Source organism: Vigna unguiculata, chromosome 2, assembly GCF_004118075.2.
Source record: "Vigna unguiculata cultivar IT97K-499-35 chromosome 2, ASM411807v1, whole genome shotgun sequence".
In the NCBI taxonomy this organism is placed as follows: domain Eukaryota; kingdom Viridiplantae; phylum Streptophyta; class Magnoliopsida; order Fabales; family Fabaceae; genus Vigna; species Vigna unguiculata.
In genome coordinates, this window is record NC_040280.1 from 7,633,220 (window position 1) to 7,647,392 (window position 14,173).

The window sequence follows — 14,173 nt, forward strand, 5'->3', positions numbered from 1 at the left end:
GGCATTCCGCTCAGGTGGGAAATCCCATTGTTTTGAGCGAAAGAGTATCTCGCTCAGGCGAGAGTCTCTCGCCTAAGCGAGAACGCGAAGAATGTTTTGATGGTAGCTTAACTCGCAGCCCAGGCGAGAGGCTTGATTCTTGGGCGAAATGTAATCTCGTCCAGGCGAGTGTAACTCACCTAAGCGAGAGTTCGAGGATGGTTATGTGTGTGGTGCTCGCTTAGGCGAGGTAATCTAGCTTAAGCGAGATGGACTGGACTGCTTAGGCAAAGGCTTGAACATTAACAAAGGATGGTAGGATTATGTGTTTAAATGCATATGAATATGTGATATTAAACTGATTGGTGGTGGACTTGGGAATGTGTGAACTATCATGCTTCTAGGGTATCTTAATGGTGGGCTTGCTGGTGTTCCATGGGTTATGGCCCGGAACGTATCCTTGGGTTGTAGCCCAGAATAGGGGATAAGCATGTGGCATTCTATGGGTTGTGGCCCGGAATGACTTCCCTTAAGTTGTGGCACGGGATAGCGGATGAACACGAGGAACCTTTGAGTTGTGGCTCGGGTTGGTGAGTGTTGCCGGTGTGAGTGTGCTGGTTGTGACTAGTAAGGATGGGTCCAGATGGATTGCCCTCCTCAGTGTTTCGCTGACGAGTTTGGTAGTCCTGGGACGTTACGAACTATGTTCGTATCTGGGAACTCCACCTAGTGTTACGATGTGTGATCCGTAGCATGGTTTTCGCACGTTCTCTATCGGTTGTGGCCGATAGGTGTAGCAGCAGGGCGCCTTGAGATACTTAATAGAAGATGTAGAAAACTGCTAACATAGTTGTGGCCATGTGGAAGAACTGGAACGAGTCTCCTTGATGAACATTAATATACATGGTTGTGGCCATGTGGAAGGAAGGTAACGAGTCTTCCAGGAGGTGCATCAGTATACATAGTAGTGGCCATGTGATAGAAATGGAGTAAGTTATGTGGGAAATGAAAGGATATTATATTTGGTTGTGGTCATGCGGTATAAGGGAAGAGTTTTGTGTTATTGATGCATTATTTTTATCGATTATACATGTATATGTGTGTTTGGTATATTTATATGTTGTTTTATCTTTTAGTTCACCCTATCTGCTTGTGTTTGGCGATGATCGTTTACGCGGTACACGTGAGCAGGTGATGATGCAGGTGGAGCTGGTGAGGCTTAGATGCGAAGGGGGGTTTATCATGGGATCCTTAAATTTATATTTTCTTTATTTTATTTGAAATGGGATGTAAAGGCTCATGTAACATTTTGGTTATACTTGCAGTTTTGTATTTATGGACGTTTTAGTGAATCAATAAAGTTTTAAATTTCCCGTGTTTTTGGGAAATGGGGTATTATTAAATGTAATGTAATTAATTACTTTATTCTATTTTATTAAATTCGTAATATCCTGACGGGATGTTACAGACTCCATTCAAGAACATTGACTTCACGTCCATCTGATAGATCTACCATTTGTGTTGAGTTACCATTAAAATTAGTAGCTGAACTGTCTCCATTCTAGAGACTGGCGCAAACACTTCAACATAGTCAATTCCCTCATTTTGTTTATAGCCCTTAGCAACAAGTCGGGCTTTGTATCACTCTATTTACCCTTGAACATTCATCTTCTTCTTGTATACTCATTTTACACCAATGGGTTGAGCTCCTTTTAGGAGATTGGACAACTCCCACATGTTATTGCGCTAAATTGCATCAATCTTCTAATCCATTGCAAGTCTCCACTTCTTATCTTGCACCGCATCCTCAAAGGTTATGTTCTCAAAACCTGCCAAAAGACAAACAACATGTACCTGTTCAGTAGACTCATACAATTCTTGCACGGTTCGTATTTTGGGCCGTCAGGGTTCATTTTCATTGTTAGTGGTTTCAAACTTTTCTATAGCCAGTGGTATAACAATTGTGGTGAGTATGAGGTTGTAAAAAAATCTTCTTATGTCGTGCTCCTCATAGTACTTCATGAACTCTGTTTATGTTAACTCGCCTCCCCTATCAGATGGAACAACCTTAATGTATTTGCCCGTCTCCTTCTCCACCATCACTCTAAACTTCTTGAACACCTTGAACACCTCAAACTTTTATTTCAAGAAGTATGCCCATGTCTTTCATGAAAAATCATCTACAAAATAAATAAAGTATCTCTTACCATTGAAAGATTCAGGAATAATTGCTCCACACACATCGGTATGAATTAGGTCGAGTTGTTCCTTTGCTTTGTACTTGGAATTTCTCAGAAACGAAGTTCTCGACTGTTTGCTAAGTACACATTCTTCACACAATTTACTTTTGAATTCCAAGCTTGGCAGTCCATGCACCATACCTTTCTTCACCAGTTCCATCAATCCATCAAAATGTAAGTGACCAAACCGAAAGTGCCACATCATTGTCTCATCCTGGACATCAAGTTTCAAACACTTCTCTTGTATGATCTTTAAGCCCAACTTATACATCCAATTTTTCTTCATCTCTACACGGGCAATCAAATGTCCAATTTTGTCCTTCAAGTCTAGTACTTAATCTTTCATTAAAACTGGGTAACCATTTTCCATTAACTGTCCCATGCTCAAAATGTTACTTTTGAGATCAGGTACATAGTACACATCTCGAATTTCCCCAACTCAACCATCCTTCTACAAGTACCAGATCGTTCATCGACCTTTTACCGTAACCTTTGAATCATCTCCAAAAGACACATCTCCAACTTCTACTTTAGTTAAGTCTTTGAAGAAGTGCTCGTCTCCGCACATGTGGTTACTTGAACCCGTGTCAAGGTACCACACCGAGTTAGTTAAACTGCTTTGTTGTCCTGTCGAGTTGTTTAATTGCATATCCTCGACTCTTGACATCATCAACAACCCCTCTTTCTCTTCAACATCTTCTATGAGAAAATTGGTTGTCACTTCCTTCTTATTTTCAGATCAGCACTATTTTGCAAAATGTCCAACCTTACCACAATTGTAACACATATCCGAGTTACAATCCTTTGCATAGTGACCATACTTGCCACATTTGTAGCACTCAACATTTGAGTTGCTCAACCGACCTCCTCTCCATGAACCGCATCCTCTTCGCGCCAATTTTGGTTGCTGATATATTCTCTCTCTACTTCCTGTCTGCCTCGACCTCGGCCACCGCGACTGTTTCCTCTACTTCCCTGACCTCTTCCTCTACTTTGAGTGTTCTGAGTATAAAAAGCATTCTTCTTAATTGTGACCATTTTTGGAGTGCATGTTCAAGGGACTCTGCCTTCTTCTTCTTTCTTTTCTCGTGTGCCTCGAGAGATCCGACAAGCTCTTCTACCGTGAGCATTGACAAGTCTTTGGACTCTTCAATGGCACACACCACGTTCTCAAAGTCATCTGTCAGAGACCTCAAAATCTTTTCAACAATTCGGCTAGCGGACAATGTCTCTATGTTTCTACTAAGTTGATTTGCCACAGTTTCAACCCGAGATATGTACTCAGCTACTCCTTTTGTCTCTTTCATCTTCATGCTCTCCAATTCGCATCTAAGTGTTTGAAGTTGCACCTACTTCACTCGATCATCTCTCTTATACGCCTTATCCAATATGTCCCATGCTTCTTTTGAAGATTTGGCACTTGCAATCTTCTCAAAGCCGGACTCGTCCACAACTTGGTACAAGATGTACAAAGTTGTCTTGTCCTTCACACATGCGTCTTTCAGCACTTTCAACTAGGCATTTGACCAACCTATAGTGTTGGATGGTTCATCGAAACCATCTTCAACCACCTCCCAATTTTCTTGGGAGCCAAGAAGAGCCTTCATTTTTAGACCCTAATTTTCATAGTTGACAGCCTTTGTCAACTAACCATTTCACTCTCTTTTTTTCAAACACTAAAACACTTGAGCTCTCTAGCTCTCTCTTTTTTTCAAACACTCAAGCTCTCTAGCTCTTTTTCCCTCATATACTCAAGCTAACTGGCTCTTGATACCACTTTGTAGACAATAAACATCACTTGTGAAAAAAACTTTATTCAACTCTTATGTTATGTGCTATTCATGCCATCAACAATACATGCTAAAAAATTTCTGACCGTTGTGCTCAAAACGGCTATAAACGGCTAACTCATTAACTACATAGACATTAACGGCTAGTACATTTACTACCTACAATGGCTAGTTTCTTACAATGGCTAGTTACTCACCACTGCTAATATATTTAAGTTTATTAAAAAACCCAACACCCTTATTATATTGATTATTTATACCATGGAGAAATTGCATAACCCGGTTTTCATGCTTTCTTTGATCAAGACTGGTAGAGACTTGACAGACACATTTTGGCTTGCTCATGCACACAGGTTCTAGTCTGAAATTGTTGACCTCATCCCATATCACCTTGAGTTTTGTAAAAATACTCAAAAATAGTGTGTTCACCATAGCATAAAGAAGCAACGTCCATCTGATGTTCAGAAATGCGAAGAAGATCGCCTTGTGAGTATCGGTTCTGTAAATTATTCCAGATATTGTTGGCATTATCCATCCAGATTATGCTTTGACGGATAGTAGGAGGAGAAACATAATGAATCCACGGTTGATTATTGGTGGCATCAAGAACTGGGGAAACAAGCGTTGCACCCGGGTTTTCATGTTAGGTATCAGAGTACTAGCACAAGTACTCACAACTAAAATAAAAGATGAAAATAAAGGAACACAAAAACAGATAATAGACAACAAATATAATTTATTCAAGGAAAGGGAAAATTGCATACCATTCTCTGTAATCCCAAGGAGAAAACAATGACAACTCCCTTCTCTTGGAAATAGGAAAAACTAATACAAGGAGAACCTTAAAGGAGAAACTAACATTCTCTCTTAGAGGAGAAACTAATATTCTCTCTTAATTCTTCTCTCAAGAAAATAAGCAAAAGGAATAGAAAGGGAGAGACTTTGGGATAATTTCTTAAGGAAACATTGGGCTCCTTTTATAACATTAAAAGTAAGACCCAAAGTAAGTTCCTATTGATGTAGGACTTCTATTATCACAATCTCCCACTTGAAGATTTTGATGAAATTAATCAAATCTTCACACCATGCTTTATTCTCCGCCTTCATGTTGCTTGTTCTTCTGATAGACTTCAGTAGGATCGAATCCACATAGACTTCATTGACACATAATTCTGATCCTCCGAAACGCAATGCAACACTTGAGGTTCCTTCCAAGGACGTCTTGTAAATACTTCATTATTCTCCACCAAACCTGCTATGAACCTATTAACCACTCCCACTGCTTGTGCAATGTTTGGTCTTGTACACATCATAGCATTCATAAGGTTGTCCACCAAGGATGCACGTGTGCACTCGGTACTCAGGACTTCTCCATCCTTTTTGCTTCATTGTTAAGACTCATACATGAGCAACAACTAATAGAAAATAGGGTAGAAATTGGCTTGCAATCTTGCATGTTGAAGCGCTGCAAGATTATCAGTAAGTATTTCTTTTGAGAAAGCCAAACCTTCCTATCTTTTTTGTCTCAGTGAATTTGCATCCTTGAAATCCTTGTTTATTGGTTCCAAGTCCTTCTTCTCATACTTCCTAGCCAATTGTGCCTTCAATTCCTGGATTTGAACTTTGTTTGGAGTCTTCTTGTACGAACTCCTGAGCACTCTCTTTAAACTGTACTAAGATTTGTTCAACCATGCAAACCAAGTTTTCTTGCTCTTTAATGCCTTCTGGTTGGAGCATCATTTCATTTCTGCTTAAAAATAACCTTGTGGGTAGTGGGACCTACAGGTGGTACCCTTTACATTGTTAGCATAGCCCAAGCACTTAATTTTTCCTAGTTTCAAGATCTACTCGTGCTTTGAATTCCTTGAACTGGTAATAACACATTTGACTTCCTATTGACGTAGTACACCCACAATCTCCTAGAGTAAACTTTGATTCTCCTAGTGATAACTTCGGTAATTCCCTTACATCAGAATAAACCAAGTCTTCTTGTGTTTTCCTTTTTCTTGGTAGTCAAACTAGCAATCTGCGATCTATGACTATGTTTGTTGACTTACCACACAATGCTCGCGTAAAGGTAAAACAACCTTCTTGAGCCCGAGTAAGAGATTACGTTCTGTTTGGATTTGCAAACTTCGCTCTGACTTATACCCAAGTTTACGATGTCACGTCAACATTGCTTATTCTTGACTCGTCGATGCAATCATTGCATTAGCATCCTGCAACGTATCTCCCAAAAGCACATACACATCTACCATGATCTTCTAAGCTTTCATGACTTACCAAATCTCTCCTCTTCTTCACAAAATATCTTCGTCCTCCGAGGTACTTGCCGTACAACCTTGTGAGGTTGATGCCTCAGAGTTCTTTCCTCCATTCTTCAAATGCCAACAATCTTTCTTCACATGCCCTCTTTTGCCGCAATGGTAGCATTTGAGATGCTTCTTACTTTGACATCTATCATGAGATCGACTCCCACTAGATCCATGTTTTTTTTATCTTTCTCTCGTCATTGTCAAAGCCTCTGCTTGCTTTGCATTTTCCACCATATCCTCTTTGTTCTTTCGCTTGGAGTCTTCTTCAAGAACAACTCCGGCAACATCCTCAAAGTGTAGGAGGTCAACAACGTTGTAATTTGTAATGTTGATGACGAGCTGATCATACGAATAAAGTAAACTCTATAGTAGAAGCTTCGCACGTTCATTTTCAATTATGTTGAAATCTGTTGCTAAAAGTTGGGCAAACAATGTATTTAGATTTTTGATGTGGTTTGTCACCGATACCGATGTAGACTCACTCATTCGAAGAGTATAGAGTTTTCTCTTCAAGAATATTCTTGTGTGAAGTGACTTAACATCGTACAAGCTTGTGAGAGTATCCCAAATCTCCTTTGTTGTAGTCTTCTCCGCAATGCTGGATAAAACCGTATCTGCCAATGCTAAGTGCAAATTTGCTATAGCATTATTATCATTTTCCTTCCACTTTTGATCTGTAATGCCCATAGATTTTTCTTCAATTGTCGCTAGACAATTGTCCTTTCTCAAAATTGCCTTCATCTTCAGGTTCCACAATGAGAAATTTTTCGCATTAAACTTCTCTATCTCGTATCTTGTTGTCATGGCTTTAAAACCGACTTATGCACTTCTCACTATGAACAATACTGTCTACTGGAACAATGCAGGCAGATTGTGAACCAGTGCACCAAGTAATTTCCAGGAAAGAGAGATGGGTCACTAATAGACACACTTAAGTACCAATTCTTTCCTAGCCAGAATTTTCCTAGACATGCACTTTCACACTACCACACTTTATCGACTATCACAACACTATTCTAATGACAATAGCAGTGGAATATAATCACACGAACCAACAGCTCTGATACCACTGTTGGGTATCAGAGTACTAGCACAAGTACTCAACTAAAATAAAAGATAAAAATAAAGGAACACAAAAACAGATAATAGGCAACAAATATAATTTATTCAAGGAAAGGAAAAATTGCATACCATTCTCTCTAATCCCAAGGAGAAAACAATGACACCCCCCTCTCTTGGAAATAGGAAAAACTAATACAAGGAGAACTGTAAGGAGAAACTAACATTCTCTCTTAATTCTTCTCTCAAGAAAATAAAACAAAAGGAATAGTAAGGGAGAGACTTTGGGATGATTTCCTAAGGAAACACTGGGCTCCTTTTATAACATTAAAAGTAAGCCCCAAAGTAAAGTTCCCATTGATGTGGGACTTCTATTCTCACAATTAAGAGAATCCAAGTGTGAGGATAAGTCCCACATTGGCTAGAAATGAGAAAGTAGAGCACTATATAAGGATAAAGACCCATAAATTCATTGCCTTAAGGTTTTGGGTTGAGAGTGATGTCAATACCTTATGTGATTGGACTCAGGTCTTATTGGTGTTGTATCTCCCCAGTGAAACCTCCTTCTCTATAAACCTAACATTTCTTTTGGGTGAAGGTAAAGATATTCTTTGGCCGTGCTTTCTTCTGTCATGGTAAAGGCCAGAAAATGAGGAAAAAAAAGGTAGAAAAGAAAGAAAGGAACAAAGATGTAGAAAACAAGAGAGATCAGAGCAGTTGCAGCAGAGTGATCAGTCAAAGATTGCCGCCGATACCATATCACAATTCTTACTCAAGCATCAAAGAAAGCAAAGAAACGTTTTGGTTTGCGAAAGACTTTAAAGAAACAGAAAGAGAGAAAAAGCAATCGTGACGGATGAAAGAAAAAGGGAAGAGAAATATATTGATTGTATGAAGGTAATACAAGTGGCTACTAAAGCCAGGGAGAATGGCATATATACAGCAAAAGAAAACGTATTTGTAAACGGCTTAGCGAAAAACAAGCGCTTAGCTCGGCGGAGGAGATATAAGTTAAGTTTTACACAGATACCGAAGGAGGTCCAGCGGGCTAGGCATAGTGGAAAAGAGGTATTATTGTAGTTTCATTGAGACTATGGAGGTGAAGGAAGAAAAAAGAGAGGTGAGCTGGAGGAAGAAGCAGCCCACAATTCATATGAATTCATAAATGTATACACAGTTAATTTCTTAGTTAAAAGTAATAATTGGGCTCAGAATCGATGAAAGCCATAATACTTACCCAGTCTTTAATGTTTGAGTTTTATCTACTGGGCGCCGTCGAGTTATAACTAAAGAAGCATGATTCCATAGGAGAAAACATCTGAATTGTCTGAGTTTTCCACTAGATGCATATCCTGGAGCCATATACATGTAAGTAATTATTGAAGCACGACTCATGAGATTGAAACGTAGCGCCAAACAACAAAATATTTGTTCCAGATTATGGTTCTTGGTTTTTCTTATAAACTGTTGTTGACACTTGACAACAATGAGACCGATGAAAACTGACAACAATCACACATGACATGGCACACAGAGACGAAAAATAAGTTAGTTTGAGATTTTTGAGCTGTGTGGTGTACTCTCTTTACCATGTCTCGTGTCATTAAAGAATAGCATAATAAGTTAATTCATTCATTAAAATCAGGTTATATATTAATGATGCAACAAAGGTTCGTAAAAAGATAAAAAGAAGAAGTGTGTCCCTACCAAAAAGTCCCCGTCACTCGTGTACATGAGTATTAACATCATGAGAAAACTAAGCAAGACCGAAATCTGCAACCTGTCAACAATTCAATCACAACTTCAAATAACATTATAAAACTGAACAATGGAAGTGGGTTTCATTACTTCTACCAATTACACTAAATCAGGTAAAAGAGGACCTCCCTCACACGTAAAACCAGACCTTTGAGAACAAATTACACTTTTAACTTGAAAGTTTGTCAGTGATGACACATCTGCTCCATGAGTGAAAATCAAAAACAGGTTTAGACAAGATGTTGCTATAACAGAGAGAGAGCTTGACCAGATTCCTCACCGGAGATGGAAAGAGAAGTGAAAGGAAAAAAAACAAAAAAAGATCAGAGATAACGTTCTTAGAAATGCATGAGACGCTTCCTCTCCATTGAAAACATCAAATATCCATAATGGCAAGGTATAGGAAAACCTATTCAATACTGATAATATAGGAAGGGATAGTTGAAAAACTACATAAAACCTGATAATATAGGTTTATATCAAAGATTCAAACACAAACCGTTGAAAACTCGATTCAATAGTCACGGATCCTCTGATGGGGTGCTTTGGTTTTGTTGAAATCCGGGGCGAAAAAGGTATAGAAACATTTGTAATATAAAGTCCAAGCACTACACAAAACCAAAAATCAATTGTTTTTGTCAATCATTTAACAGCTATTGCTCCGCCACTGCTAACAAAATAGTGTGCCACGCACATTGCACTAGAAAGATCAAGATCATCTTTACTATGCTTTAATTTTTTACAAGATCAAGATTAATATCATCTTTATTATTCCTTATTCTTTCACTTGTTCAAAAGTTGTTCCGATACTGTCAGCAAAGTAGTAGGTAGTGCCTCAGACTCAAAGATTACGTGTTTTTGCACTCTCGATTTAACAACTTAATAGTATCTAATATTCGCTTTCTTATCTAATATTCTTTAATTTTCCACTTGCTACACGCATTTAGGTAGCCTTATGATCATAACCACACATATTCGACTTTTATATCTAATGTGGGTGATGAACGAATATATTGACTTTTTTTTTTTTTTAAGTAAAAGTGTAAACGTGAAGTCTCATATAAAGGAATCGAAAAGTAGATTAATCAAGAATCAAGCAAGTGGGAAAATAAAAAAAGCATAAACACTAGAAAGAGAAAAGTGGTTTGGAAAAATATGACAGAGAATTATATGCTATTCAATTATAACAATAAGCTGAAGAACAACGCATACTTACAGTGAGTGAAAATATGATTCAATAATCAGTGTAGTTTTGGCATGTGAACATCCCAACCATGCTCGCCACAGAACACAATATATATTGAATAACTGCACATTACCTAATTTAGTTGAGTTTACCATTATTTTTTTAATAACTGCACATTCACTACATTCACACCTTCTTCAACTAATTCATTCCAACATTTTGTGTTTCATGAGACGCTTCCTCATTGAAAAAACTGAAAACTCTATTCAATAGACACGGATCATCTGAGATAACTATCCTCTAGTGGGGTGCTTTGATTTTGTTGAAATCCGGAGCCAAAAAGGTATAGAAGTGTTTCGGGTGTAGGGACCAAACACTTACTAAGAACCACTTCAATTGTACTCCTTTCTTCTTAAAATCTCCTCTCTTCACAACTGCGGTGGCTTCTTCTCCAAGAAATCTTTCTCCTCGCTCGATCGGTCGAACGGACGATCGGGGTACCTGTCTAAAAGGCTCTGATGCTTAAGTCAATTTATGGCCCGATCGGTGTATATGTGTAACTACCGTAATAAATGCGAAATTAAGATCCTCACCAACCTACCTTTGGACCCTATTTATAGTTTCCGGTGTGGGCCTGTGATTAGGGTTCCTTAATCACGGCCCAATGATCTTCTAATCAAAATTACTGACTTGTTTAATGCTAATTAATTCAGCTGACTGTTTCATTTGGCCGATCGATCGATGGCCGCTTGACTAGGCTGGTTATCTTCTGAATTTAATCAACCTTAAGCGAATAATTAGTCTACATGGTCGATCGACCGATGTTCCGACGTAGGGTGTATACGAATCACCTATGAGACTGATCGGCCGATGGGCCTCCATGGGTAGATGTGTGATCGACCTGGGGACCGATCAACCGATTGTCCTTTACAAGTTACCGTGTGGTCCGTCTGTGGGGCCGATCGACCGATGGACCCTTAAAGAATGACGTGTGGTTCACACGTAGGACCGATCGACCGATGGTCCTATAAAGGGTAACACGTGATTCGCACATAGGGCCGATCGACAGATAGTCTCTTGTGAGGAAACACGCGATTCATCTGTGGGACCGATCGATCGATGGTCCCTTTTGGGGTAGTTTGTGATGTTTGTTGGACCGATCGACCAGCGGTGCTATATAGTTCATCTATGGGACCGATCGACCGATTGTCCTGTTTTATTTGCAAGCCCTCCCAGCCTTGTTCGATGGATCGAAGGACTGTGCCTTACCGATGGCCCGATGGGGCATACAGTACAAGAAGCATCTTGAAATATAAATTCCAAACACTACACAAAACCAAAATCAATTGATTTGTCAATCATTTACAGCCATTGCTCCGCCACTGCAAACAAAATAGTGTGCCACGCATATTGCTCTAGCAAGATCGAGATCATCTTCACTATGTTTTTTTCTTCCATAAGATCAAGATCAACATCATCTTTATTATTCTTTATTCTTTCACTTGTTTGATTCTTCCACTTGTTATTCTTTCACTTGTTTAAAAAGTGACTTTAAAACTAAAATTGAGTTGTGCTGAAAACCACCCCCAAACTGCTTTGGAAACTCTAATGTTAAAGAAAGAAACCAACTTTGCATAATAGAATCAAAAAGTAGATGAATTAATGGTGTGTTTGGATGAAGCAATTTAAGAGAGTAATTAATTTTTTGAAGAATTTGAATTTTTTTTGGAGTAAAATGACTTGTTTGGATGAGGAAATTAAAAGGGAATTGAAATTGAGGAATTTTAAGAAGATATTTCACAATTTGGATGGCATGGTGCTTATGGGTTATCGGGATCAGCTGGTTCATCAGGCCCCCAACCCGTTTGAGTCATCAGGCCTACTTAACCTGTCTTGGTTGTCGAGCTCGTCCGACGTATTTGGGATGTTGAGCCTACCTGAAATTTCAAACTAAAGGGAATTGAAATTTGAAATTCACTCAAAAATGAAGGAAATTGAAATTTCACAATTTGTGGAATTTTTCATTGTTCAATATTAGAAGTGTCAATTGAGCTTAGATGACCTAGATGAACTAGACAGGTCGGGCCGGTCCGACAACCTATATGGGCCAAGCTGACCAGATGATCCAAATAGACAAAGCAGGCCCAACGACACAAACGGGCATGACGGGCCCAAGTACCAAAACGAGTCAGGTAGGCTCGACATCCCAAATAGGTTGGACGAGCTCGAAAACCAAGACAGGTCAAGTAGGCTTGATGACTCAAACAAGTTGGGGGCCTGATGAACTAACTGATCCCGATAACCCATAAGGACCATGCCATCCAAATTTTGAAATTCATCCAAATTTGGCCGAGTTGAGCTTGACCAAAATTTTGAAAAATTTGGTTTAGTCTGCACTGGCCAAAATTTGGCGGAATGTGACTGAGTTAGCTCCGACCTAAATTTTGCCAAATTAGACTGAGTTTACATCAGCCAAAATTTGACCGAATTTGGTCAAGTCAAGTTGATCAAAATTTGGTCGAATTTAAATATTTTAAGGTTACAATTATATTTGTTAAATTTAATTTCAAAAATTATATATTAAATAAATATTATTAAAATTAAATTTTATCTCATAAGAGAAATTCAATTATTTTATCCAAATAAGAGATTGAAATGTAAGGTATTTCAATTACTTTATCCAAACATATTATTTAGAAAATGAAAGGAATTCAATTGCAAGAATTTCAAATGCAATGTATTCCAATTTCTTAGACTTGTTGAAATGCTTCATCCAAACACAAGGTAAAACTCAAGCAAGTAGAAGAAACAGAAAAAAGCATAAACACTAAAAATAAAAAAAGTGGTTTGGAAAAAGAAGACAGAGAATTACATGTCATTGACTTATTAAGGCTTAAATAACTTTTTGGTCCTCATTTTCGTAGTGTTTGTTGTGAATGTTCCTCATTTTGACAGAATGTTTAAAATGGTCCTCATTTTTTCCGAATGTTTAAAATGATCCTCATTTTTGTAATTCGTGTTTTATTTGGTCATTTTCTGTAACGCCGTTTAAATCATTAACGGAGCATTTACAGGTGGCACGATTTGTATTAGGGTGTGTTACATGTACTGTACAAGTGTGGTAATTAGATATTTGGAGATAAATAAGTGAGCTAGGGTTTTGGTAAGGAATGTCTGGGGAGTTGGTGAGTTTTGACAATCTTGTTCCTCCATTCCCAATTGGTATTGCTACAATCTTCTTCTTCTTGAAATCCCATTATATAGGTATGTTACGGTCCCAATCTTCTTCCTTACCTCTGGTTGTAATCGTTGGAGGCAACCGTGTTGTATCACTTCGTGCACTGTTGGTGGTTCAATGAGAAATGGATTAACCCCGATTTGTAGCTGCAGAAAGATGACAGCTTTGAGGATGGCAAGAACTCCAAAGAATATTGGTAGAAAATTTTGGGTACAATCTGTTTTTATTTTTGTGTTAATAATAAATTGGTTTTAATTTTTGGTTTATTAATTTACAAAGTGGTGGTTCCAATAATGTGGGCTGCAACATTTTCAAATGGTGGTGTTGATGAAAAGAATGTCATCATCATGACACAAATGAGGCAGATTAATGATTTGGAGAAGTCATTAAAGGTTGCTGAGAAGAGACTGCAATTAGTAATAGGGTTCACTTGTGTTGTTATTGTATTATTCGTACGGTTATTGTGTGTAATCTTTTAAAGTCCAATCTGTTTTGTACTATTGTTAAATGAAGAAATGAATTAGTTTGATTATGTTGATATTAGTCCCAACATGTTCAAACTGGCATCTTAATCTGAGCATTGAAGTGAGTGATATTGATTTAAGCTT

The 14,173-nt window shown here is 38.2% G+C and overlaps 1 long non-coding RNA gene across 2 annotated transcripts; it reads right to left on the reverse strand.

Annotated features, from left to right (window-relative positions):
- Window positions 1-1,133: 1,133 nt before the first annotated feature.
- On the reverse strand, window positions 1,134-9,874 carry LOC114173732. Of its 2 annotated transcripts, none has more exons than XR_003602552.1 (4): window positions 9,641-9,874; window positions 9,091-9,163; window positions 8,621-8,735; window positions 1,134-1,808 (listed from the first exon to the last, which is right to left on the reverse strand). It is a non-coding gene; the product is annotated as an uncharacterized LOC114173732 (long non-coding RNA). The 2 variants fall into 2 exon arrangements; XR_003602551.1 differs by lacking the exon at window positions 1,134-1,808 and adding an exon at window positions 1,816-8,010.
- Window positions 9,875-14,173: the final 4,299 nt, after the last annotated feature.